Genomic DNA, 25,650 nt, shown 5'->3' on the forward strand with positions numbered 1-25,650 from the left:
GCTCAGCAAAGAAAACGGTTTGTTCCAGCCCAAGCTCTTCCCTGATCCAAGTCACCACATGGCCCCACAAACACTTGTGCCAGCAGAAGGAGAGGGGAAGAAGCAGGAACAACAAGCACAGCTGGAGCCAGATGACCGGACTGCTGTTCAAGGCAGCCCAGCTTAAAGCGACCATGGAAACACAGCCGAAGACTTGCACTCATAGCACAGTGGGAAGCTAACAATTATCCCAATGGAGGTGATGCGTTCTGCATCTCTCTAGGCTTAAATAATAGAAGTGCCCGCAATGCAGGGGTTGAGCACAGCAGGAATAAAATACTCCTATATCACTAGAAGCACAGCAGAAATTTTGCTGGGGTCACTGGGTGGGAAAACATCCAAACCATCCACAGGCTTCTCTTAGAGCTGGTGGCCAAGCCTCACATAAAAGCAACTTCCACAGAAGGGCTCCCAAGGGATGAGTTTTCCCTGCTCACCTGTGCCTGTGGCATCCACAAAGCACCTGTGTGGAAGGGAGCCAAGCAGAGCAGGCTGGGCAGAGGAGCTGCCTTTTCCACCAGCCAGGCACGTGTGATCCAGACACCAGAACCAGGTTCCCAGCACCATGCAGCATGTCTGTGCCCAGAGCACACACAGGGTCAACCCTCAGCAATCACCATCCATCGCCACCTTCTAGAGTAAACCCCGTACACGGTCACCTGCAAGCTACTTAGATACCAGCACAGTGAACAGTCTGAGCATAAAGCATTAGCAACAAAGATGAGGGAGCAGTGGGGAAACCCTCTGGAGCCTTTGGCTCTTTATCCTGTTCACGGTTCTCCATGAACACACACTGCAGCTTTGCATGGAGAACTCCGACCTGCCAGTGCATGCGACAGCCACGTTTCCAGCAGCCACATCCCAATACTCTGCTCATGGCACAACGCTTACAGGCTACATCTGGGCACAGATTGATGCCAATACCTGCTTGCAGCCCCAGTAACGGCACATCAAGTGCAGCGGGCAGAAAGTAAGCACTGACCAGCTCTCCCATTCCTTAGGGAAGCCAGAAGAATCAGCACTGCCTGGTTCTCAAGAGGAGCTGGTCTCCACCTAAATCCACCAGCAGCTCCCAGATGGCTGACACATCTCAGCATGCCTGGAAGGCAGGATACTACCGCTGGGGCAGTGCCACAGCAAACACAGCCAGAATGGATAACAACTATAATCACATTAACAACTCAAATATTAGCAATTCCACTTATAAACAATAGACTGCCAACAGGGAAGAGCATCCAGAGGAAGGATCATCTACGCAAGCCTTGTTCTTATGTCCTGTTCAAAGGTAACCGCAGCTCTGGCTTAGCAGTGCTTGGGCTGAGCCGGCACGGCCCTTCGCTCCGCAGTCCCCAGCAGCTTCCAAGCTCAGTTATCCCAGTGCTCTACCCCGGTCTGCACATTCTTCAGCGTCACTAGAGCTCCCGGTTAACAAAGAAGCAGGAAAGAGTGATCACAAACTATTTTAGTACATGTTTAACTCACTGCAACAATTCAATGGGGCTCCAGAAGACCCTGTTCCGGATTTATTTTCATTACTAGGACAATAGATGCACTGTAAAGTCCTGGCTGGTGTGCAAGTACCATGGACACAGTCACTGCCTCAATTATACAGCAAGGTAAGAGTCACAAAAATGCTTTTGTCAGCACAGCCCTCACCCTGCATTAGAAAATGAAAGACAAAACAAACCCCTACCACTGTATTTTAACAAAGGTATCATTTTTCGTTGACATTCTGCCTTTGTAAGTTTTTCCTGCCAGCTCTCATATTCATCACGAGTACGGCAAGGGTTCAGGATGCAAGAAAAGCTAAGCCAGCAGCCCTGGTATGACCCTCGAGACAGCAGGGAACACCAGCTTTGGTTGCTTTTGGAACAGCAGCTGCCTGTCACCCACCTCAAGAGCAACCCTCTTGGAAATGCCTTTTAGGGATGACAGCATTGTTCGTTTAGAAAACATGACATCAATAAACAATTGATGGAAAAGCAACTGCCAAAACTAGCATCCTTCCCTCAAAAGTTCACAATACCCCAAACCAAAACTTGTGTTGGACAAAAAGCCACCCAACCTCAATGGCAAAGACTCCGAGTACTAAAAGCAGCTAAGAATCACTCTTGTGCTAAATAAAAGCGCCTTACTGGCAAATGAGATCAAAACTGCCACAAATGACAACATTTCCTATGGAAAGTTACAGAAAACCACCCTGAATAGAAATCAAAAAAAAAAAAAATCTTAGAGGAAGTAACAATAAGAAATGCTCGAACCACCAGAAGACAGACTTTATATTCAGGAAGGATGGATGCTGCAGCATCTGAGCCACTGAGACCAGCTTTTTTTGCATGTTCTTTTGGAACTCGGAGCATTCTCACTCACCATCCCCCCTGCTGTCTCCAGCACAGCCATAGCTCTGTTCAGCTGGATACAAGGGAGACAACAAGCCTGCACCCGCCAGCAATGCCCACAGCATTGGGTCCCAATGGAAATCCTTCAAAAGGAAAAACGGCCAAGGAATTGGAGCAGAGCTGGTTCAGCTGAAGCTGCTCTTCCTAACCACTAACTGATATGGCCAGGAGAGCTAGCCTGACAGCCCGATGTTCTAATTCCTGTTCTTGCTGACACTCGACAGCTAGCCACACGCCATCTCCTACGTTGTCTAACTGGAAAGCGGTTGCAGGAAGAGCTTGCCTTGCTCTGCAGGTGCGTGTGCATGTGCGTACGCTCATGTGCGCCCAATGCACCAACTCATTTACAATGCAAATTGAAAAAAATCATAATTCTAACTTTGTTTCAGCAAAAGCTATTAAAATTCTGAAGAAGTATGGTTCACTTCATCTGAGTGAATGGCACCTTCTCTCTCCCTGTTCTCCCTGAAATGACAGTCCCAGGGCAGCAAAGTTTACGGTACAATCACACATTTTGGCAAAACAACTCACAGCCTGCTGTCTTCTACATCTCATAGAATCACAGTTATAGAATGGTTTGGGTTGGATGGAACCTTAAAGCCCATCCAGTTCCAAACCCTCTGCCATCGAGGGGGTTAGAATTTCACTTTAAAGCCCCACACTCTGAATTCAAGCAACAGAAAAACGTACCTCCCAGTTGCTGACCACTACAGAGCAACAACTCCTGCAATACGGAAGCTGTATTCACCAACCCAGTTGTTCGAGCCCACGAGATTTTAGAATTCAAGCTGTTACAACTTTCACTGAGTCACAGCCAAGTGCTAGACCTGCAGACCAGCTAAAGCAGCATCCTGCACAGCTTCAGAATGACCTCATAGGGATTGCTCCTTTTTAAAGGAAAGAAACCTTCAAAGCAGGGATCGCTGCTGACCAGCAGAGCAAGGGGCTGTCTCTCAGCCAAGTGGAAACAGGAAGGGGAGGAGGCGGCAAAGGTAGACTTTCCAGAAAAGGCAAGAGCAGGCATGTCTTGATACCTCTTCTGCCTCTGGGAAGGCTGTGCTGTGCCAGGGAAGTGTTTTGCAATGATACTTCTTAATTCACAGAGAAGAAATTACATTTCCTTTTATAATCACTGTGTTTTAGAGATGCTCTGATTACTAAGGCAAGGTCTGTTTGTTGCTAAAGGCTCCAGAATTTGAGAACACAAAGTATCATAGAATCGTTGGGGTTGGAAGGGACCTTAAAGCCCATCCGGTTCCACCCCGTGCCACGGACACTTCCCACTGGATCTGGTTGCTCAAAGCCCCATCCAACCTGGCCTTGAACACCTCCAGGGATGGGGCAGCCACAACTTCCCTGGGCAACCTGTGCCAGTGTCTCACCACCCTCACAGGAAAACTTTTCTTCCTAAGATCTCATCTCAGTCCCCTCTTTTTTCTTAAAACCATTCCCTCATCCTGTCCCTGCACTCCATGGCAAAGTGCCCTTCCACAGCTTTCCTGGAGCCCCTTTCAGGACTGGAAGCTGCTCTAAGGTCTCCCCACAGCCTTCTCTTCTCCAGGCTGAACAACCCCAACTCTCTCAGCCCGTCCTCATCCAGGAGGTGCTCCAGCCCTCTGATCATCTTCACGGCCTCCTCTGGATTCCCTCCAACAGATCCATGTCCTCTCTTTGCTGAGGGCTCCAGACCTGAATGCAAGACTCCAGGTGAGGTCTCATGAGACACCTGCTGCCCAGGTCTGTATCACAACAGTTCCAAGATGTCTACAGTATGCAAATAATAGCTTTAATTATATTTTAAGCAAATGCTGTATCTACATGGTCAAAGAGTGCACCCAGAGGAAATTTCAGCCAGAACAAGCCTGATATCAATCTGACATCTGCTGTCTCTGCAGCAGAGACCACAAGGAATGAACCTTGCACTCGATAGCTTTAGGAGATTTAGCAGTCAGGGTTAACACAGAGAGTAAGCTCTCCACCTTCATGAAGAAGCAAACAGCCACTCTTTGTTATTCAAAAGGATTTGATCACAGTCTGAATGACTTGTTCAAAAACCCCTGCTACTAATTTGCTCATTGTGGCATCACCCCAATGCACACTTAAAAAAAGCTCCACTTCCTCGTTCCTACAGCAACATGGACTGAAACAATGAGTATGAGAGAAGCCATCTCAAGTGAAGATGACCATGACAAAAAAAAAAAAAGGACCAAGCAATTGGAAACCCCTGCAGTTCAACTAACAAGGGCACAACGAGAGGCAATCTGAGCACAGACACAACTTCCACTGCTCCCTGTAGAAGCTCCACTCGCTCAGGGACACCCCTAGATCTTCCCAAAGGCACAGCCTGTGAAAACCCAGCAGGCTTGCCTTGCCCACCCGTGCTGTGTTGGAGTGAGGGTCTCTACAACTTCATGCAAGCAGGCCTGGACGGCAAGAGCACACATCACACACCAAACCAGTCTGGGGTTCTTCAGGACATAGAAACAAGAGCTGCCAGCACAACCATGGGAAATGCTAATAGATCCATTTCCTTTCAAGGTTAAATCTTGCCTGTCACCTCCCTAATCTCTGAGGACTCACAGCTGCAGGGCTAGGATTGTCCCTTCTAAATATTTTTCTATTACATAGATGGTGGGTGTTGATCTCAGAGGGAAGTCACTGGACACTAGCAAGCAGAGTGAACAACAGGTCCTGATGTCCATTCAGTTCAACCAGTCTGTCTGCAAGCTCTGAACAAGGCACAAAAAATAAACAAACAACACAACCAAAAGAAAAAACCCAAAACACCAAAATAACCAACCACAAAGCAAAAACATCCCACCACTGGGGAGAGAACTACCTGCATGACCCTGGACACCAGGGCTTCCCCTCATCTGAAGAGAAGAACCATCTTCACTCTACTTTCCAGCAGCAATGGGACATTTTACCATTATCCAAACCCATGTCCCACTAAATTCAGGTTGCAGCATCCACAGCGCGTGTTGAGACGTTATCACACTCTCAGCAGAGAGGATGCAACACAGCTCACTGAGCGGGCAGGCAGCACGTACGCTCTGTGGGTTACTTAAAACTCTCATACAACACATCCATATTCCACAGCAGGGAAGCAACCAGAGAGTAACAGTGTGAGACCTGCATGTTCAGTGTCCATTTCATTCCAACTAGACGGTGATAAAGTTAGACTAGGAGCCCAGCACCCTGTCAGCTGAAAAGAAAGCAAACTAATCGACATCCTAGCTCAGGGAACATGTTAAGGAAGGAACCCATCCTCAAGTTGTTTTTCTACTGGTATTGGCTCACATGCCAGTGACAGGCAGGTGGCTGCAGGAACAGCAATAAGAGAAGCATTGTGATGGGTCACAATTAATGCTGAAACCTCCAAGAAGGGCACGTGGTCTCTGCAAGATGCCAGAGCCTCCAGAAAGGAAGAAAGGCAGCAACCACAATGGAAGAATCTTATCAAAGTATGTTCTGCTGGATAAAAGCTCTAGAGATAAAGACAGAGAAATGTCAGGGTCTTCAGCTCACAGCCAGTGCCACCCAGCAGGCAGCATCTCCAGCAGCACACGGGGTGCTCCGCCAGCCCTTTTGTTGGATGCATTGAATGGAAGAGGAAAACAACCCGGGGCTCCTGGTCATGTTGCCCACCTCAGGCCTTTAGCACTAACCAGGCTGTGTTCGCGCTGCAGAGAGATCCGACACACTGAATGGAAGCAAATCTTTACTAATTATATCTGAGCACGTGGGCTCCATGCCCAGAATAAAGTGTCCTATCATGCCACACTAAGCAGACCCTGCCTCTTTCGGGGAAACATGCTGGGACTTGTTGGCTACTCTCCGTGGCCGGATTCCAGAGGAACAGGACCAATGACCCCAAAAGGGTCGCTATTCCTGCCTCGTGACCTTGCTCAGCTGCAGCCTCGCTGCAGTCCCCACCACGAAAGCGAAACGAAACGTCTGCCAAGTCCAGTGACGAAGCGCTGGCCCCTTCCGAGGGACATAACTCTTGGCTCAGGTGACACATCAGGGCCACGCACCCACAGCACCAAGCCATGGGAAGGATGAGTTCACTGGAGAAAGGATGCCTGCTCTGCAGGGCCAGCTCCCCACATTCAAAGCTCACCCTGGATGAAGCCTACCCAGCACCGAGCAAGACATTCCTGAGACCAGGGCCAACCCATGGCTTTCCCCAGAACCTGAAAAGCCAGTTTGTAGGCAGATCTCTCTCACAAGTGTATTGCTTAAAAAAAAACCGCCTGTCATGGGAAGTCCCAGAGCAGAACGAGTTCTGTGGGAGTTGCTTTTACGCCCGTGCAGCAGTAGCCTCCTTTCATGGGAACACGCGGGAGCAGGCACACATAGCAGAGCCGCTGCCTTCCAGGGGGGCTGATGAGCACAGAGATCGTAACGCAGCTTGATCCCCCTGTTCCAAAGCCACAGTTCCTCTTGGGAGGCTGGCAGGATCTCAGCTCAGGAACAGCACCAGGCTCCCCGCCAGCCTCACACAGACAGCAGAGACCTGGACTGCTCAGCAGTAGCCACAGGGATCTAAGGAAGCAGTAGGAGGGAGGGATGATAGCTGTTATCAGAGCAACAGAAGGTTAAAAACAAACAGGCAGACAAGCTTTCAGGCACACAAGGCCTTTCATAAAGTCCTTTTAACAACCAACACTTGAAGAAAGGAAGTATCTGGAAGTTCATCTGTTTTTTCCAACTCTATCAATTGATCTGTGAAGGTGGGGAGGCCCTGGCCCAGGTTGCCCAGGGCTGCCCCATCCTTGGAGGTGCTCAAAGGCCAGGTTAGATGGGGACTGGAGCACCGTGATGCAGTGGGAGGTGTCCCTGCCAATATCAGGGGCCCCTTCCAACCCAAACCATTCCAGGATTCTATGCTTTCACCTGAATTATCACCTCCTTTTGCAAACCTTGCATTACCAAGGCAGAAAAGCTGGAGACCAACAAACATTCACGCACTAGAGACCCAGTTCTCCTCGCTGGGGCCTGCTCCCACCTTGTCCCATGGGCCCCGCTTACCCCTGTGGCCACGCACAAGAGCAGCTCCTTGGTTCTGCTGCTCTGCAGTTAACACCCTGTGCCCCTTTGCTCAGGCTGCTGCCTTGTCCCTTCCCGTTACGTGCCACTATTTTTTCCTTTACTGCAGAATGCCCAAGCTTTCTTCCCAGAGGAAATCAGCAGCCGTGGGGACAAACACAGGAAGAATGGAAACAACTTCCTGCTCATTCCAAGACCTGGCCTGGAGACATCCCTGACCAACACTGTGCCACAAAGTCAACCCGCAAGGGATTCAGCAGCCAGAGCGGAGTCTTGGACAAGGAGAAAGCACTGGGCAGAAATCATTGGTGCTGCCGCTCACCTCTTCAGGAGAGAAAAGCACAAATCAAGCAGACACGAGAGGCACAGCACAGCTGAGGGTGCTGTGATGGGGAAGGAACCACCTGAAGAGATGCAGCACTGAGGGTGCAATCCTGCAGGTGTATCCAGGCTGGCGCTGGGCTGCTGTGATCCTTCGCTTCACGTGAAAAGGCATTCAGGGCCTGCATCTAAAGGAAAACTAACACTCCAAGCAAAAAGTAGCACGTTTCCCACCACATCAGGTTGCCAAAACACCGATGGGTGGGAAAATGATGGGATTCTGCACCTTTCGGCTGCAGGATGGACTTGGATCAAGCAAAAGAAGCCAAGAACGCCCCCCTTCACCTACAGCGATGGGTGGGAGCAGAGGGACCCTTCAGCTCCAGCACGGACCGACCGAAACAAACCACAAACACTGATAGGTGGGAAAACGGTGGGATTCTCTACCTTTCAGCTGCAGGATGGACTTGGATCAAGCAAAACAAGCCCCGAATCCCACCTTCACCTCTTCACCTACAGGATGCGTGGGAAAAGTGACGGGTGGGAGAGCGACGGGAGCAGAGGGACCTTTTGGCTCCAGCGTGCATCAACCAAAACGAGCCACAAACCCTACAGCCGGGGTCCTCAAGCTCCCAACGTCCCAAAAACAAGGAGGGGGAGCCAAACCACACGATATTTACCCCCCGGAATCCGCCTAGGGACGCTCCCTGCCCGGTCGAGGCGGCGGCGCGACTGGCGATTCGGGACCGTCCCCCGGCGCTGCGGCCACCAGCAGAGGGCTACCGAGCCATACCGGAGCCCACACCCCCCCTTCCATCCCCGCACATCGCCCCGGTCCCCCCCGGTTCCGCACTCACCGTAAGCGCAGCAGCGGTGCCGCCCCCCCACCCCGTCCCCTCCCCGCTTCCCCTCTAAGCGCAGCTTAACCAGCCGGCGCGGCCGAGCTCGGGGTGCAGAGCCGACTCCTCCTCCGGGGCGGGCGGGCACGCCATTCAGAGCCAGAGCATGCAAATAGGAGCCGGGAAAGGAACCGGTGTGAGCCCCGCCGCACGGCGCATCCCGCCGGCCTGACTCACGGGGATGGAATGCGCCGCGCTGGGCGGAAAACGCCGCCCGCAGCCCCCGCCTCCGGGCCGGGGTCCGCCTCGGGGGTGGGCACTGACCCCGGGGCCGCCGTTCGGCTCCCAGAGCCGGAGCGCTGCGGGGCTGCTCAGCCCCGAGCCCGCCCGGGGCTCCCGCAGCCGCTGGATCAGAGAATCGCCAGGTTGGGAAAGACCCGCTGGATCATCGAGTCCAACCATTCCCATCAGTCACTAAACCATGTCCCGCAGCGCCTCGTCCACCCGTCCCTTAAACCCCTCCAGGGAAGGTGACTCAACCCCCTCCCTGGGCAGCCTCTGCCAGTGCCCAATGACCCTTTCCGTGAAAATGTTTCTCCTGATGTCCAGTTTGAATCTGGCACAGCTTGAGGCCATTCCCTCTTGTCCTGTCCCCTGTCACTTGGGAGAAGAGCCCAGCTCCCTCCTCTCCACAACCTCCTTTCAGGTAGTTGTAGAGAGCAATGAGGTCTCCCCTCAGCCTCCTCTTCTCCAGGCTAAACACCCCCAGCTCTCTCAGCCGTTCCTCATAAGGCCTGTTCTCCAGCCCCTTCACCAGCTCTGTTCTCTTCTCTGGACTCGCTCCAGAGCCTCAACATCCTTCTTGTGGTGAGGGGCCCAGAACTGAACACAGTATTCGAGGAGCGGTCTCACCAGTGCCAAGTCCAGAGGGAGAAGAACCTCCCTGGACCTGCTGGCCATGCTGTTTCTGATCCAAGGCAAGATGCCATGGGCCTTCTTGGCCACCTGGGCCACTGCTGGCTCATGTTCAGTCGCTGTCAATCAACATCCCCAGGTCCTTCTCCAGACAGCTTTCTAGCCCTAGTCAGTAGCTGCACAAGACTGTTGTGCCCCAAGTGCAGGATCTGGCATTTGGCCTTGTAAAACCTTATGTTCCCCTTCCCCAGGAGTCCTGGCACCAGAGACACTCCCCGCACCACAGGGCTGAGCCCCAGCCAGGGCTTCCCCCACCCCACAGCCCCCACGGGGAGCCCTCACGGCCTTGTCTCCCTGTGCTGGCACAGAACAGCTACCGCCTGGCTGAGTGCCTCACTCTTTCTTGTTGTTTTGCTGGCTTTTACCTGCTCCAAGCCTATTTCCCCCATGCTTAGGCCTGTGTTTCCCATCACATCTCCTCCTCCAGCCGTGTAGATAGCTTATCACCCCTTCCCCGTGCCGTCTCTTTTATACAATCATCAAATGGTTTGGGTTGGAAGGGACCTTAAAGATCTACATCTCCTCCCAGCTTAAACCTTTTCCCCTTCTGGATGGCGTCCTCCCACCTCGACTGCTCAGCCACCTTCGCCTTTGCCCTGGGGTTGTTGCTGAAGATGTCTCCATCCATCGATCAACATGTATTGCTCATGCAGAGATCCAGCAAGGCGTTCGCTGTGCACATCCCTCTCCACCAAGTCCCCAGCTCACAGCTGCAGAAGCTTTTAATGTTAATGTTATGGTGGGGCACTTGTTCCTTGCCACCTCACTGCGTCTTCCCTGCTGACCTGCACAAGAGAGCGATGGAGATGAGCAGCAGAGCTGTGATGGCAGGGGCCAAGGCTCCCTGCAAAGGGGGAGCTTCTCTGTACCGCACCCACCCCTACACAGCCCTCACGTTTCAAAGGCAGCCCCCAGAGAGCCCTGCTAACTACACTGCATCTCATTAGCTAATGAACAAATGCAGATCAGCCCCAGCTAGTCCTGGCTGAGGTGGAGACCAAATTGCACGCAGAACCCTGACCAGCCACAAAGTTTAACAAGCACAAATTACTTTCAGATGTTTCTGCTACATAAACAAGGAAAAGAAGTGTCCGGTAACATAACAGAGCAGAGATGAACTCGCAGGCCCTTCAGCAGCTCCTGGGAGCAACGCTCTGGAGTTGGAGCATGACTCTGACCCACCCCTGCTCTTTCTTAGCCTCCTGCCAAGATGCATTTTGCAAGAAAAACAAAGTTCTTTGACTGAAACGTGACTTCTCACTCCTGTAAAACGCTCTTGCAGACAGTGCTGCTAACCCCATCCCACAAGTTCTCGTTGCTCTAGTGCTTCCCAGCCAGTCCCCCCGGGGCTGTGGGGTGGGATTCTTCTACCCAACTGCAGGCATCTGCACTTTGGCAGATAAAATTGACCTTCTTGGTCAAGAATAAGCCCTCCCTGCTCCCATCACCATCTGGGGTGTTTCTCCTTCAGTGCACCAAGTCCTATCAGCCTAAAAGCGGGGAAGGGCTTTTTATCAGGGAGTGCAGGGACAGGAGAAGGGGGAAAGGTTTTAAGCTGAGAGGAGAGAGATTAAAATGAGATTTTAGGCAGAAATGTTTTCCTGTGAGGGTGGAGAGGCCCTGGCCCAGATTGCCCAGAGCAGTGGTGGCTGTCCCATCCCTGGAGGTGTTCAAGGCCAGATTAGATAGGGCTTGGAGCCCCTGATCCAGTGGGAGGTGTCCTCTCCCATGGCAGGGCGTGGAACTGGATGGGCTTTGATGTCCCTTCCAACCCAACCCATTCCATGATTCTACGAAAATATATTGGATTGGGTGACTGAAGGCCAGCTTCTGACTGCTGCTCTTTCAAACATAAGCTGGCACACAACAGTAGTTTGGTGTTGAGTAGACATTTGTAGGCTGGGAAAGGAGGAAGCAGAGCTAAGTGTCACCTACCAGTCCTGGTCCAGAGCAGGTCATCCAGCCCAACAACCTTGTTTGTTTTCTCTCTCATGAATACTTGCAGGGAGTACTTCTGTTTAAAATGTGGCCTCCCAGGACCAGCTGAGGCCCAGCTCTCTTCTGCTGCTTGTTATGTTTAACGAGAACATGTGATTACATTAATTTGTTTAATTCTTCTCTGTTGGAAATGTATTTCCTCCTGCTTGGAGCCCACGAGAAACTGCGATCTTGCCACAAGACACGGTTAAGATCCAGCAAAATAGATACCCATCAGCAACTGAAATGCAGAACTTTTGCTGCCACAGCTCTTTTAAACTGCTCAAGCCACACACTTGCCTGCTTACAGCCAAGAACTGAAGGTTCTGCACCATCCGGGAGTGGGTACTTCACGTGTTTGTTCAATACCTCATCTTCAGCTTACACATTTGTATACAACGCTCCTTGCAGCATTGATCTTGTGTCTTCAGGTATTAAACAGGCCTGCACAGTATACGGATCAGACATCTGAGTAGGCAAACGGTGGTGTTGTGATGTGTGATGCTCGGAGCCAGCACAGCCCTTTCCCCTTCTTACCGTTTGCGTGTGTTGCCTAACAGTTATGCGAGGACAGCTGGGACGCACCAGGAGTACAGAAGTCTATTTTTATCTGGATCTCTGGTTATCTAGACAGATGATTTGATTTTGACCTGCTTTGTTCAGGGTTTAGGCCAAAAAAGTGTCACAGTATCTGGGAAGCACGGCAGAGAGCATCGGATTGCAGCCCTCGCAGGGAAAGCAGAGCTCGCCTTGCCTTCTGGAAATACACGGTGCCTCCCGCACTGACATGGGGCAGTGGCTCAGCCCTGGCAGCTGTTCTAGCAAACAGGGAAGAGGTCCAGAAAAGCCTGGGATTTCTTCTGGGGAGGATTAATAACACAGAAACCCAAGCAAAGTCCCATGGAGTTCCCAATGCAGGTGGCCTGGCCAGGAGCCAGAGAGGGAACTGCCAGGAGGGAGAGGACGGGGATTCCCCTTGAGGAACGCATTTTCAAGCAGAATCAGAGATCACCTGCATCCCCCTCCTTGGGGAATCAACCAGGTTCCTGGGTACCAGCAGCAGGTCAGCTTTTCATCCCCAGCCCTGTGTGCGGAGGGGGATCCTGTGGACAGGAGGAGTGGGGTTGGTACTGTGGGAACTGGTCAGCTGCTAAAGAAATTGTCTTCTCTTCTTCCTTGTTACCCTGCAGCTCCTGCATATGCAGCTGGCATTGCTGCTTTCTGCCCCAGCCTCCAGCCGGGAAGAGCAGCACTGGCTGCTTTTAGCACCCAGTCCTAGCAGTGTCCTTTCCCCATGCTGTGGGTGCTAACAGTCCATCAGTCGGTGCAAAACACGCGGAGAGCAGATGCCTCCTCTCCAGAGCAGCTGTCAAGCTGAGAACAGTGTTGTCGACCTGCAAAAAAAAAAAATATATATATACATTGACACTTTTTGGAGTGCAAATGAAATACCTTTTGCTTTCAAGGAAAAAAACCCCCAACTCTTCTAACAAGCAGCTGTTGCAACTTGAATTTCTTATAATCCACTCAATTTATATTAACTTCAAAAACCTAACACTGAGCAGAAAGTCTTTTGAAGTCTGTGTCACCCTCAGGCACCAGTAGATGCTGCAGATATTATGCTGGGTCACGCAGTGGCAAGAAGGGACACAGAGGTGACACAGGACACACAGGTGACTCCAGCCTGGCAACTCAGGTGCTGGATGTGCTGCAGGCTGGGGGGGCAGCAGGGCTGCACACAGCAGGGACAGAGCGTTGAGCCAGGACCTAAAGCCCAGCCAAGAGACCTAAAAATAAAACCAAGTCCCACCATCCGAGATCGTAGCTTATTCAGCCCAAATCAGGATGGATCATTCACTTCCCCAGCGTGTTCAGTGAGTCTGTGTGGGGCTGGGGACCGAAACCAGGAGACAAGGCAGGAGAGGAACCAAAATGCCGAGGATCTGGGAAGGTGTGGAACCCCAGACCGCTCACAGACACAGGAGCCGCTGCCCAGCAGAGCATGAGGAAATCACATCAAAAGTTGCCCCCTTCATTTTCTGCCCAGATTAATTGCAATTGATCATTCCTCACGCTGGCAGCAGGGAACGCGTTTGTGGTAGTAGGAGGAGGTGGAGGAGTGAAATAACATCAAACTAGGATTTCATGGCCAGACCTTACAGAAATATTTGTTTTAAGCTGCATTTCACCCAGAAAATCCATTTGGCAGTTTTCACTTTGGTCAACTCATTGTGGGGATTTACAGAAAAGAAGGAAAATGTGCCTTCTCCCCAGTTTATTCCAACAACAAAAAAAAAACCAAACCAAAAAACTAGCTTTTAACAGACTTGTATAAAACATACACATATACGTACATTTCATACGGAAGGAATAAAAATGTCATGGGAAAAGTAAGATGAAACTTGCAAAATATCTGTTATGTAGCCCAAAAGACTCTTATCATATTCCAATCCACTCTTGGCCAGAGATGAAATAATATTGCTTCAGCATTTCAAAACTCAGCAGATTTATTTCCAAGAGGCATATGACGATTCCTATAAAGCAGTCAAATAAAGAACGTCGTTGCCAAGCGCGTGATCAGACCTTGCTATCAGAATGCAGGCATGGATGAGGCTGAATTCAAAGTGCACAAATTACCTTTTAGGTGGTGATTCGTAATTCTGAGGTGCCTCAGTTAGGAACAGTGACTTACTTTTAAATATCCAGCTTCTGTTAATGGGGAATGGATGCCGAAGGGAACGCTCTCAGACCAGTAATTAAGCATTGCAGTGGCATTCGGGGTGCTTGCTTGCAGGCACTGGTGTCACACTGGCTTCCAGTACTAAGAAGAGGTGCACAAAAAGCAGCAACACAGCACAGCAGCTTGACAGATGCTAAAGAATCCCACCCCCAAAGCACTGAGAGAAATGACAGCAGGTGGACAAGCAAGGTTTGATAGCCTGCAGCCAGTAAGTGCATCCCTCCAGGCTAGCCCAGGTGGCTTCTAACCTGCTGCTGGGGACAAGCCTTAAAGGAGAACATTCAAAATTGGCAATAATGAACGATCTGGTTCAGTTCAGAAAGGAGAGCATCATGGAAAGGTACTTAGACCCAGCATTAGCCACATTTCAGTCACTTATAAATGAACTGAGAGAGTTTATAAAAGAGCCAAGGAATTTTGGTTGGTCTGTCGGAAATAAACTGCATTTTTGAAGAAAGAGCAGAGATACACTACCTTGATGTACAAATATGAATTCAGTAGTTGGAGAAGAAACTATTTCAGTTACTGACAACAATGCTCTAAAGAACTTGCTCAGCTAAAATAGCAGGGCTTTGTGTAAATCCAGTAAATCCTTAAACAAATCTTTAAGGATAGTTTTGGCATAGGCAAGTAAGAGGCTGAAATTTCAAAGGAAAATCTACTCTCCCTGTTTCAGTACTATAGATCCACTCTCCAGCAACGCATAATTTAGCCATGTCATCCTGCAGTTAGTTAGACATAAGGAACATTAATATTTAATTTAAAAACTATTCCAAGCAATCTAATTTCACAGACTCAGGTCTTATCAGTCCCCCCGTGCTGTCTGGTCAATGGGAAAGGTATGACTCGAAAGATGGGTCCTCATTCCTGTCTGCCACTGCTTTGTTGCTTTGGTCCTTTTGTGCTATTCCAAATTTCTCAAGTTGAAACAGGCACTGAGGAAGAAGAGGGGGTTACCAGCTTTCAAAGGATATATGAGCTCTGTCTCTGGCATGTCTAGAGCATGGCCTTGCTGCTGAGTTTTGAAGACCTCTGAGGATGGAGGCCCCTCCAGCTGTCCAGGTCTCATCCCAGGGCTATGCCACTCTCATGGAGGAGAGCCCCATCTTTGTGCACAGCCAGTTGTCCTTGTCACTGCTGTGGTCTCCTGCCCTTGCAGGGTCTGCGTAGACCCCATGGGCTGTGCAAGGTGGGTTTCAATACCCTCCACCTTGTCCTCCAGGGTGAGCAAACTGCTCTCTCAGCCTCTCTTCCCCAGCCCTGGCCACTCAACTGGGCTCCACAGTTTCTCTGCCTCTCCCCTCTACTAAAGATCCAAAACTGGATGCCATGATGCACGCACACTGAAACACCAGCGCGTTGCAAACAGGAGCAGAAGGATTATTTGTAATGAAACCCCATCAACAGTGAGCCTACAAACATCTGTCAAACTGTGCTGAGCTGTAGAGAATCCCCATTTTGCAGCAGACCTTTTTGTGCATGAACTAAAGAAGCTGCTGCTGATGTTAAACGAGGAAGTGCTGGTGGATCTGCCTCTGTCTTTCCTGACCTTCTGCAGGACATGGTAAAAGAGGAAGCTGCCAGCCAAGTTTTGAACCAATGCTCTCGTTCTGCTTGTCATTGGATCCCAATGGAGAAAGGAATAAAACTCCAGAAGAAAGCAACTGTTAATCTTGACTCCCACCCAAAAGACCCTTGTACGTATTACAGCTTATTACAAGAATTTCTTATAAGAAGTCTGCACTTGCAGCACCCGATCCCAGTGGAGTGATACAGCTTCAAATAGCTGCCTTGCTTGTTTTTCCTTTTTCCTGGGGCATGAAGCATTTTGAAATCATCTGGATCTTCCTACTGCTTCAGGACTTGCAAGGTCCAGAGCCAGTCAGTCAGAACGCTCCTAGATCACTCTTTGGAAAACTTATGGGTGTAAGCGTGACCAAGCTGTCCTCTCAGAGCCTCGGCTGAGGCAGACTGTCTGCCCCAGAGACCTGTTCCTTCCTTTATGGACCTGACAATCGCGCCAGTGAACACAGTCAAAGCTTCAAGTAGACAGAAAGCAGAAGGCCAGCTTCCCAGAGGGTTTGATAAAACGGAGTGTGTCTTCATTCCAGATTGCTACAAGCCCCTGCATTTCAAGTTGTCCACAAAGGAAAGATCTGTACAAAATATCTAAGCCTTTCCAAAAAAAAAAAAAAACCAAAAAAAAAAACCGCAAACATTTGGACCCAGTCCATTTTTTAGTGTAATGTACAGAAACTGCTCAAAAACTGGGTGGGGAATTGTTTCAGAAGAGGGCAAAACCTTCCAAACTGCTTGATTCCAAAACCCCTCTGAGCCCTGGGGAAGAGATGGACAGATGTTTTGCTGGAGTCCCAGCAAAATCACCACAGGGCGTGCACAATCATCCAGGAAAGGGCAGATCTGGAGCTTCACTGCCCTAGTCCGATTCTCCCTGGAGCAGACGGGCTGCAGGGACAGAGACCAGCCAGATGGACTCCTTGCTGGGCTGTACGGCTTCCCTGGTGTGGGGTCTCTCCAGCATTCCAACATCCATGATTTGGATTGCAGCCCTCTGCCAGCAAGAAAAAGAAGCTGCTTACTGTCTCGTTCCTATTCTCCCCCAATAAAGCCTTGCAGGAAAGGGAAGGGATCATTTCATTTCTTAAAGGGCAGCTGACTCCCCTCTAAATGGCCACATTCTTGTCCCGCTTGCAGAGTGCGACTGGTGCCAAATTTGATCACAAAGATGTATTCACAGCTTTTTCCTTCCTACACATTGAGGAGTTGAAAGCCAGTTTGGTGCAAACTCCCCAAAATGACTTATGCAGCAGCTGCTCGCCAGCTTCCTGTTTGCAGAGCGGCAGGGCTGGAGCCAGGGCACGAGCCCCGACACCGCACACGCTGCCGTGGGGAGACCCTGCTCCCCCGGCGGTCCCCGAACCTGGCAGCTCATCAACCATCGCCGATGGGGCTCGGCTTGGGCAAAGGCCCCACCACCAGGCTGGCCTGATCGCCTCAACTTTTGGTTTCACCACCGAATTTGCTTTTTCTCAACGTTGCTGGTCCCTGGAAAGCATTCCAGCTGAAATAAGGATCTTTTCCCCAGTAAATAATTCTTGCTCTTTCCAAGGGGATAGAGCAAATACTCAGCCTCAAGCTACTGAGCACTGAGGGCAGCCAGATCCTACGCTTGCCAACAGACATGGAAGAGATTATCCTCCCTGGGATCAAGAGATTCAATGTCTTGTCTAAAAACCTACAGGAAGGCATTGGGGTAATAGGGACAAAGCTGCCCTTCAGCTTTTCAGTTCCTCTCTAGCAGCAAAAATCAGGAAAAATAGACAATCTGCTCAACACAATGCCACCCACCTACTGGCAGCCATAGTTCCTTCCTGGAATGCTCTCAGCTCCATCAAGCTGTGGGGAAGTGTTGGAAAGACCACGACATAGAATCATAGAATCACCAGGTTGGACAAGACCCTCCGGGTCATCGAGTCCAACCATAACATAGGACTACCCAGGTGCTCTTCAGCTGGGAGCTGAGCTCCCAGGAGCCTTTTGGGGTGGTGGGGTGTCCCTCCTGGAGACATCATGGATTTACCAAGCAGAATAAACACCTGGGTCTGTGCAAGCTCATGGGAAAACCGGTGTATGCTGTAAGCAGGTCAGTGATGGCTCCTGGTTGCAGAAGGAGGTGACAGGATGTTTTTTCAAGGCCAGCCTTTGGTTATGTGGTTTCTTCACCATCTGTGACTTCAGCATGACTGCCAGCACTATGCTTTCTCCTTTCAGACTCCCACATGGTCTTTTGCCGTAAAACACCTGTGTGGTGTCTGCAATCCCTGCAGCCACACTTGCTGCACAGCCCACAGGGAGGAACCAAGAGCATCTTCACATCCATGACATCTCCAGTAAAACAATCCGCCTTGTACAAGAGACAGACTCCCTAAAGCATGCCACGACCTATGTGGAAGGATCCCTGTGCTAACAGACACACGCACATTTCTTCTGTAGTGCTACCACCATTTCAACTCACATGTTGTAACTGTGCAAGTTGGGTCCTCAAGGCCTTTCCCACAAGGCTGATGGTACAAAACAACAGGATTTCAATCCAGTGGCCCCATGCCCTTTCACAGTTGCAAACATCACACTTGTAGGCTCCTACTGTCCTCAGCTGGAATTATTTAATCAGCAACGTGCTGATATGCTGACCACCAAAGCTGCCTAATGACTGCACAGATGATCATTTGTGGCAGGTCAGTGGTTAATGAGCTCATATGTGGTTTCCTGGCAGCAAGGGGACCCTTTCTGTTCATGGAGCATTTGGTCTTTCAGCTGTGGCTATTTGTGAATAAGTGTTCACACCCGACTGTCTGCAGGCTGTAACCATTGCCTTATGGCAGCAGCCACGGTGACGGAGGAGCCCCGGGGCAGTGGCCACCTCTGCTGGGCTCCCTGCACCAGCCACGGGACTGGGACAGCTGCCTGACCACAAGGCTGCATCATGATCTGCCACGGTGTGCTCCTGAGACGAGGGTCAGAAATGCCTCTGGCAGGAGCTGCAAGCTCTGCTGAGGGTGGATTAGGGCAGGAACATGGAAGGATTTGACAGCTCAGGCACCAGAGATGAAGGACATGCAGGCAGCGAGCCGAGTCATGTTGATGCTCACATCTCCTGGACCAGGCCTGCTGCCCTGGGAGAGGGGAGTCGTGTAAGGCTGGAAAGTGCAGATCCCTGCTTTGTGGAAATCAACCTATCCACATCATCATAGAATCACAGGATCATAGAATGGTTTGGGTTGGAAGGGACCTCAAAGCCCATCCAGTTCCAATGCCCCTGCCATGGGCAGGGACATCTCCCACCAGACCAAGCAGCTCAAGTCATCATCCAACCTGACCTTGAACGCTTCCAGGGAGGAGGCATCCACAGCTTCCCTAGGCAACTTGTGCCAGTGTCTCAGCACCCCATTTCCATGCTGTTGCTGTGGAGAATATACATTTTTTTGTGCCTTTATAGAGCTGAAGTTTGGACCTAGCTGCAAGGTGATTCAATTCCTTGCTGAGCTGATCCACAGGGTAATGCTCTGAGTCCAAGGTCCCACATCCTTTGGGCTCATTGCTCCAGGTTCATTTGGCATCCAAATGGTGGCATAGCTGGCATGTGCAGGAGGGATTGCAGGTTATTGAGACAGAGCTCCTTGAGCAGACACATCTCCAGCATAAACCAGCTCTTCAGCCTGAGTGCTGAGCTGAGATTCACCCTCAGCATCTTACACACTCATCACACGTAACCCACTGGTTCATACACAGGCTGTGCTATGTGCAGGGACCACTCGTACCTTTTCTAAATGGATGTTTCCAAGGAAAAATACCTTTGGCAATGTAAGTTCTCAGCAATCGCCAGAAGGATCAAACCAAACCATTGAGATCTCTGCAGGAGAAGCGTCTGAAGAAGAGGAGCGTGTCAGAACAGCACTGGGCATACCAAGGACCAGGGATGATAGAGAGACTGCAGCATCCAGTGCTGCTGACTCTATATCAGCGATCACAGGATTTAATATAATTTTGATGAACGTCATCACACAAAAGGAGCCAGCATGGTAGGTGAGTGGTGTTGCAAGTGAGGCCAGTTTTCCACATTATGTGCTGTATTCTTACAGCCACTGATTCAGCTAAAAGGATGTTCTGCCCTGGGGCTGGGCAATAACAAATTTAGCAGCTGCAGTTATAGGTCCATAAATATCTTTGTGGTAACCTTTCTCACTGCATCTGGGAAAAGCCCAGACAGGAAATCTCAGGTAGAAATGGGAAACAAAACCTCATAATTTGAGTCATCAATCATACGGTAAAGTTAGGAGAGGAGTTAGGCTGAGTACAGAGGAACGTGTCTCTGGCAGGGCTTCTACAAATAGAAGCAGCAATTTCTTCTGATTTCCTGGAAAACTTGTATTTGAGCTTGCTTTTAATTTTCCTGCTGGAAAAGGAATAAAATCTGACCTACTTTTGAGCAGAAGAGTCATTGGGATCAGAGTCCCAAAATAGGCCGGGGCATAAATGCTTCCTTGATGCCAGCTGAAGCCAGTTGGTTGATGCAATGAGATAATGCTTCTCTGGAATAATGTCAGACAAAGAGTTCCTGTACACAACAGAGCTTCAAATAAAATTATCTGCACTGTTGTTTAGGGCTTGAGAGTCCATCTTACTATTGAAAGGCAGTTGTGTTTTCTGTCTAGAGCTTGACTTTTGCTATAAATTTTTTAAAAAGCATGACCCCGGTCACCAAACTGATGAGAAGCCACCGCTCAAAGTGAAGTCAGCCTCGGAAATCAGCCCTCACAAATAGTTGTTTTTCTGGCCTTTGGAAAATAACTCTGTTCAGATGTGTGACTGGGAATTTGCCAGGCTGCTCCAAATATTCCCCTAGAGGTCCAGATGGTATCAGGAGACATGGAAAATAAGATATGTCACTCTTAAGTAAGATTATTGACACTCTGCCTCGCTGTAGAGTGCTCTCATTGTATTTGGGGTGCATGAGCCATAGATCTACAGTCCTTCACAAACAGAGGGTGTTGTGCTGCATGGGAAGGACTCATGTGGGGTTGCACGTGCCTGTGGGGTTGAACATGGCCAGGTTCCCAAGCAGCCCAGTCTCCCTGGTACCATGATGTTCTTTAGCTGTAACAGCTAAAGCTCCATTAGAATGAAAATCCAAGCAGCAACATAGCAAACAGTGAGCCCCTACCTCAGCCTCTCAGCAGGGCAGTCCCGAGGGCTGCCCTGTGAGCAGAAATGCTTGAAATCTGCCGTCCGCTGTAGGTGAGGAATTCCAGAGAACGGGGTTCAGAAAAAGTTGGCATTTGGTTTCACAATGAGGACCAGATTTTCAAGAATTCCTACGGAAAGGAAATTCCAACACATTTGGAAACTAATTTTGGAGAAGACAAATATTTCCATCGGTGTGGGGGAGGGAGGCAATGCGTGTCCCACACACAGCACTGTCCCCAGCACGGCTCCAATCACTCGGGGGCACAATGAGCCTGCCTGGAGGACAGGGGGGTCTGGCCAGCGGAGGACACCTCCCAGTACCCCGGGGAATACACAGAGATATCCCATCAGCTCCAGGACAACTTCCCAGTGACTTGGTAGCATCCCCCCCATTTTTGTTTTTATATCTTATTTCAGTCTTGAACAAATTGAAACAAGACCAAGCTCTGGAGAGCACTTGCTCAGAGTGTCTGGGCAAAGCCATGGTGAGCCCAGCTTGGCAGGCTTTGAGAGGAAAAGCTCAGCCACTCCTTAGCCTCTCCATCTTCTCCAACAAAATGTTCCTGGAGCTCCTCAGGACACAGACATGAGGCTTAGCAGCACTTTGGAAAGCCACGGGTGGAGCAGAGAGCTGCCCAGCGGCACCAGCAGCCCATCCAGACCTCTTAGACTTCATCAGCTGTACTGGAGCTCCCCAGAGCACAGCGCTGGGCTGCCGTTTGGGCAGCGTGGGAAGGATGAACCACTCTCTTGCTGCTGGAGCGGAGGAGCTGAGGGCCTGACTCATCTCCTTCTGTGGGACGGAGCAGGGATGGTGCGTAGCCTAAAGGCCACAGTCAGCACTCACCCCTGTGCCCCACTGCAGAGCCCAGGAATGCTCCATGGGATAATGATAGCCCCATGGAATCTGCCTAACTGCTAGACTGCTGCACACTGCTGCTTGCAAAATACTATTTCTGGCACCATTGCCAGCCTAAACCCCAAACCCTAACGCTGCAGCCAGAGTCCACCCGATTCCCAGAAATACCCATTATGGATGAGGCAGGAGATTTTTCTCACACCCCCACACAGAAACTTAGAAAAGAAAAAGCGAAATACAAACAGAGAAGCTATTGGTGGTGGTCACTTAAGCCCTACCTGGAGAAGCTGCTGTCTCCTGAGGTGTGAAGTGCTCTCAGGGCTTTCCTCATGAGCTTTTGCCTGGCCTCTCCCCAGGTGGTGGAAGTCCAGATTGACCCACATTGCTGGAGAAGGATCTTTCACTGAGCTGAAATGTGCCTGCCATGTTGCAAGGAGAACAACTCATTGTGAAACTGAGAATCTGAGTTTCCCCAGGGATTGTTCTAATTAGACACTGGCTATTTTTACCCTGTATCATCTGTTGGAAATACAACTTAATAACCACACTGGAGCAGCCAAGTTAAATACTGTAATAACCTTGAAAATAGGCTTAGTGAATTTAATGGCTAACAACAACATTTCCAGCAATAATGCTAAACCAGAGGGATTAACTGGCACAAGCTGAACACCAGGAGAGTCAGGGATGAATCTGCAACCTTTGACAGACACTCGTGGCTCTCTGAGTCCACCAGCAGAAGCACTGTCACAGCCACTGTGATTGATGGGTGGCTGAATTTGCTCGGATAAACACTGTCAAATCCAAGAAACAAATCACATTTAAACAGTTTCTATATTCATGAGCATCATTGCAGCAGGTCTCATAAATTTTCCGGCAAACTGGTGATTATGGCTAACGGGAAGGAGGCCAGTGGCTTAGTGCCCATAGCAGCTTGGGAATTCTGAGCTCCCTTGCAACTCACTCTAAGACGAGGAAAGAGCAGCGCAAAGTCCTGCCTGACCATGGTCCCGCAGTGCCACGATGCTGAGCAGCTCAGCAGGCCCGGAGAGCCATGGGTCTGCATGCATCCAACATCAGCAGGCTTGATCCAGGTTTATTTTTCCTTGGCCATGTGGTGGGACCCTGTACCAGGACCATGCTGCCTGAACTATGTCCTTACACTCAGAAGCCGAGGTTTGGCAAAAGCTCTGGGGAAAAAAAAATAAAAATCCCTTCTTGTTCTTAAAATATCACGTTTTCTACAGCAGGCTGGGCTGGCAGACCTCCAATTACGTGAGCACAGGTTTTGAAGGACTGAGCTTAAATTTAGCTCCAACCATGCCGAGTTTAGAGCTTATTTTACAGTGAAAGGATTCCTGCTAAGTTTAAAACTTGTATGCTGTCCCCAAAGGCCCTTATGCTGCCCTCCACCCTGCCCCTTTTCCTCCCCAGGAGGCACAGAGATGCTCTCTCCCTGCAGTCAGCTGCATGATGGCACCACCCTGGCCAAAGACCTGCACCCAGTTTGTAATGCTGTGTTCTGGACAGAGGAGCAGGTATGTGCCCAATCTGCTCCCCCAGCACAGCTCGCTGGTACTGAGGAGCATTTGCACCCAGGATTCCAGTGCTGCTTGGGCAGAGAGGCTCCTCGAGAAAGCCCCTGGGGATGCTAAAGCCCACAGCTGTCAGCTTCCAGGCTCCCATAAATTTCACTGTGGTGAAACTTGCCCCACCTTGAGCACAGCTCTCTGCAGGAAACCAGGAATTCCAAGAGTATTTTATCCAGACAAGTCACTCTCACTTGAGCAGGGTAACACTCTCTTTCAAGGTGAGCGACAGGTTTTGATCTTAGGGCTGTGCAAGTGGTGATTGCACAGCTGTTTGGCCCGTGGTGCACATTTTCCATACACCTCTTAGAAAGTACCTGCCTGCTAATCCACACCTGGAACATCCCCAGCCTTGGCCTGCCCTGTGCGCAGCTCGAAGGGGGACTCGGACACAAAGGGATTTTCCCACACATATCATAGTGAGGACCAAGGAATTTTGTCAGCACTGGGATGGTTAAAAACAAAGTTTGGAGCTTTGGGGTTTGTTTGTTGTTTTGCTTAGTTTCCTGTGGTGCCACTTTGGTAACTATCCTGGGTTTGGAAACACCAGTCCCAGAGACACAGCTGCTCAGCAGACAGTTTTTTTAATCCCGCAGGGTTCTGGCTACTGCAGCCCACTATGCCAGTGCCAGTGGTTTATTTCTTTCTCACTGTGGAACATCTCCATACCCCAGGCCTGCAGCTGCAATCCCACGTTGCTGGTCCCACACCCCTCTCTGCCAGTGTCCCCTGAAACCTCCCTCCCTGCAGTCCCAAAAAATAGTTTAACTTCTTCCATTTTTAGAGGCCAGCCAGGCTCAAAAAACATTTTCAGAGACAGTTTCTCCTGGCAGTAGATCCAGATACCAGAGTCAGAGGATGAAGCTAGACCCTAGGAGCACCTCGCTGCTCCATGGGAAATGATTCTTCTTGAATGGGACCATGGCAGCACGTTGGCATGGGAGCCCAGCTTCTCTTGTTCCTGATCACACTGAATCTTGGGCATATATATTGTCCCAAAATAGTGGGATCAGCCACATGCATGGTCTTCTCCTGGGAAAGAGCAGACAAACAGCATGCTGCAGGATGACGGCGCCAGGCAGGGGGTTAAGCACAGAAGCATTTCCTTTCTCATGATCACTCAGTTTACCTTTGATTAAAACAGAGGGGTTTTTAACTGTGATCAGTCAGCCTGGGAAAACAGTGTGGCAGTGCTAACTGTCCAGCTAACTGCTTGTTGAAAGCATTTGCGAGGTCTCATCTAACCCACAGAAATTGCTCCAGACAGACAGCACTGACTCTAAAATGCATTATCCGACATTGAATTTCTAATCTTCTTACTTGAAAAAAATCAACTCAATTCCAATAGGAACTGGCTTGCAATGAATTTAGTGATGCCTGTGTGAGGTGTGTAAATAACACCCGAGCTATTTGGCTGTAGGTCACTGTAGCAAACACATCAAGCTGTTGTGCTTCCCCTGCAAACCTGTCATCACACACACCACCCCAGCTGGCAAATCCCCTGCCTGGTTTTTATCCTCCCCAGATGTCTCAATCTCCAGTTTGAAGCTGACATCTGGAGAAGCGATGCTGCAGAAATACTACACATCGGCTGGCCAAATATGGGATGTGCTATGGGAATTAAAGTGCACTGACAGAACAAAATTAATGGACTTTCAGATGCAAGTCAATAAGTGATAAAGTGCCTGTCACTGGTTTCCTAATGCAAAAACAGGCGAGACACCTTGTTCTTCTGAGAGAGCCCCAGGAGAGATGTGACATCTGGCCAGAATTTCTGAAAAAGATGCTCTCTGATATTGGACTGTCCCCAGTCAGTCAACATCTCTTCCATGTCCCTCTCTGCTCTCCACTCCCACATCCTTGTTAAGCCACCCAGTTCTCTCCCATATTTTCATCCTTTGTAACCATTTCTGCCAAGACAAAACTGCATCTGAAATACCTCCTCCATGGTATTTGGGGTTTTAGCTGTTTTAAGAGAAGAAAATGTGGGCGAAGTGGCTTATAGAGGGGCATGGCAGATGGAGGTTTCATCTGTACGTGTCTTAGCATATGCCGCAGAAACTGGAAAAAAGCAGAAGGGCAGAGGATGTTGGAAGAT

At 50.0% G+C, this 25,650-nt stretch overlaps 2 protein-coding genes across 4 annotated transcripts in view; one reads left to right on the top strand and one right to left on the bottom strand.

The window, feature by feature from the left end:
- RHBDF1 (rhomboid 5 homolog 1) overlaps positions 1-8,879 on the bottom strand; it is a 37,680-nt gene extending 28,801 nt beyond the window's left edge. For 2 of the 3 annotated variants that reach the window (XM_069870109.1, XM_069870107.1), the window contains exon 1: positions 8,669-8,879. The gene's annotated coding sequence lies outside the window, so the exon portion shown is untranslated. The remainder of the gene's footprint in view (positions 1-8,668) is intronic. The other variant, XM_069870110.1, reaches the window with a different exon arrangement.
- The window catches only part of SNRNP25 (small nuclear ribonucleoprotein U11/U12 subunit 25), a 164,279-nt gene that overhangs the window by 34,225 nt on the left and 104,404 nt on the right, over positions 1-25,650 (top strand). The window lies entirely within an intron of this gene.

The sequence above is a fragment of the Phaenicophaeus curvirostris genome, chromosome 16 (assembly GCF_032191515.1).
Source record: "Phaenicophaeus curvirostris isolate KB17595 chromosome 16, BPBGC_Pcur_1.0, whole genome shotgun sequence".
NCBI lineage: Eukaryota > Metazoa > Chordata > Aves > Cuculiformes > Cuculidae > Phaenicophaeus > Phaenicophaeus curvirostris.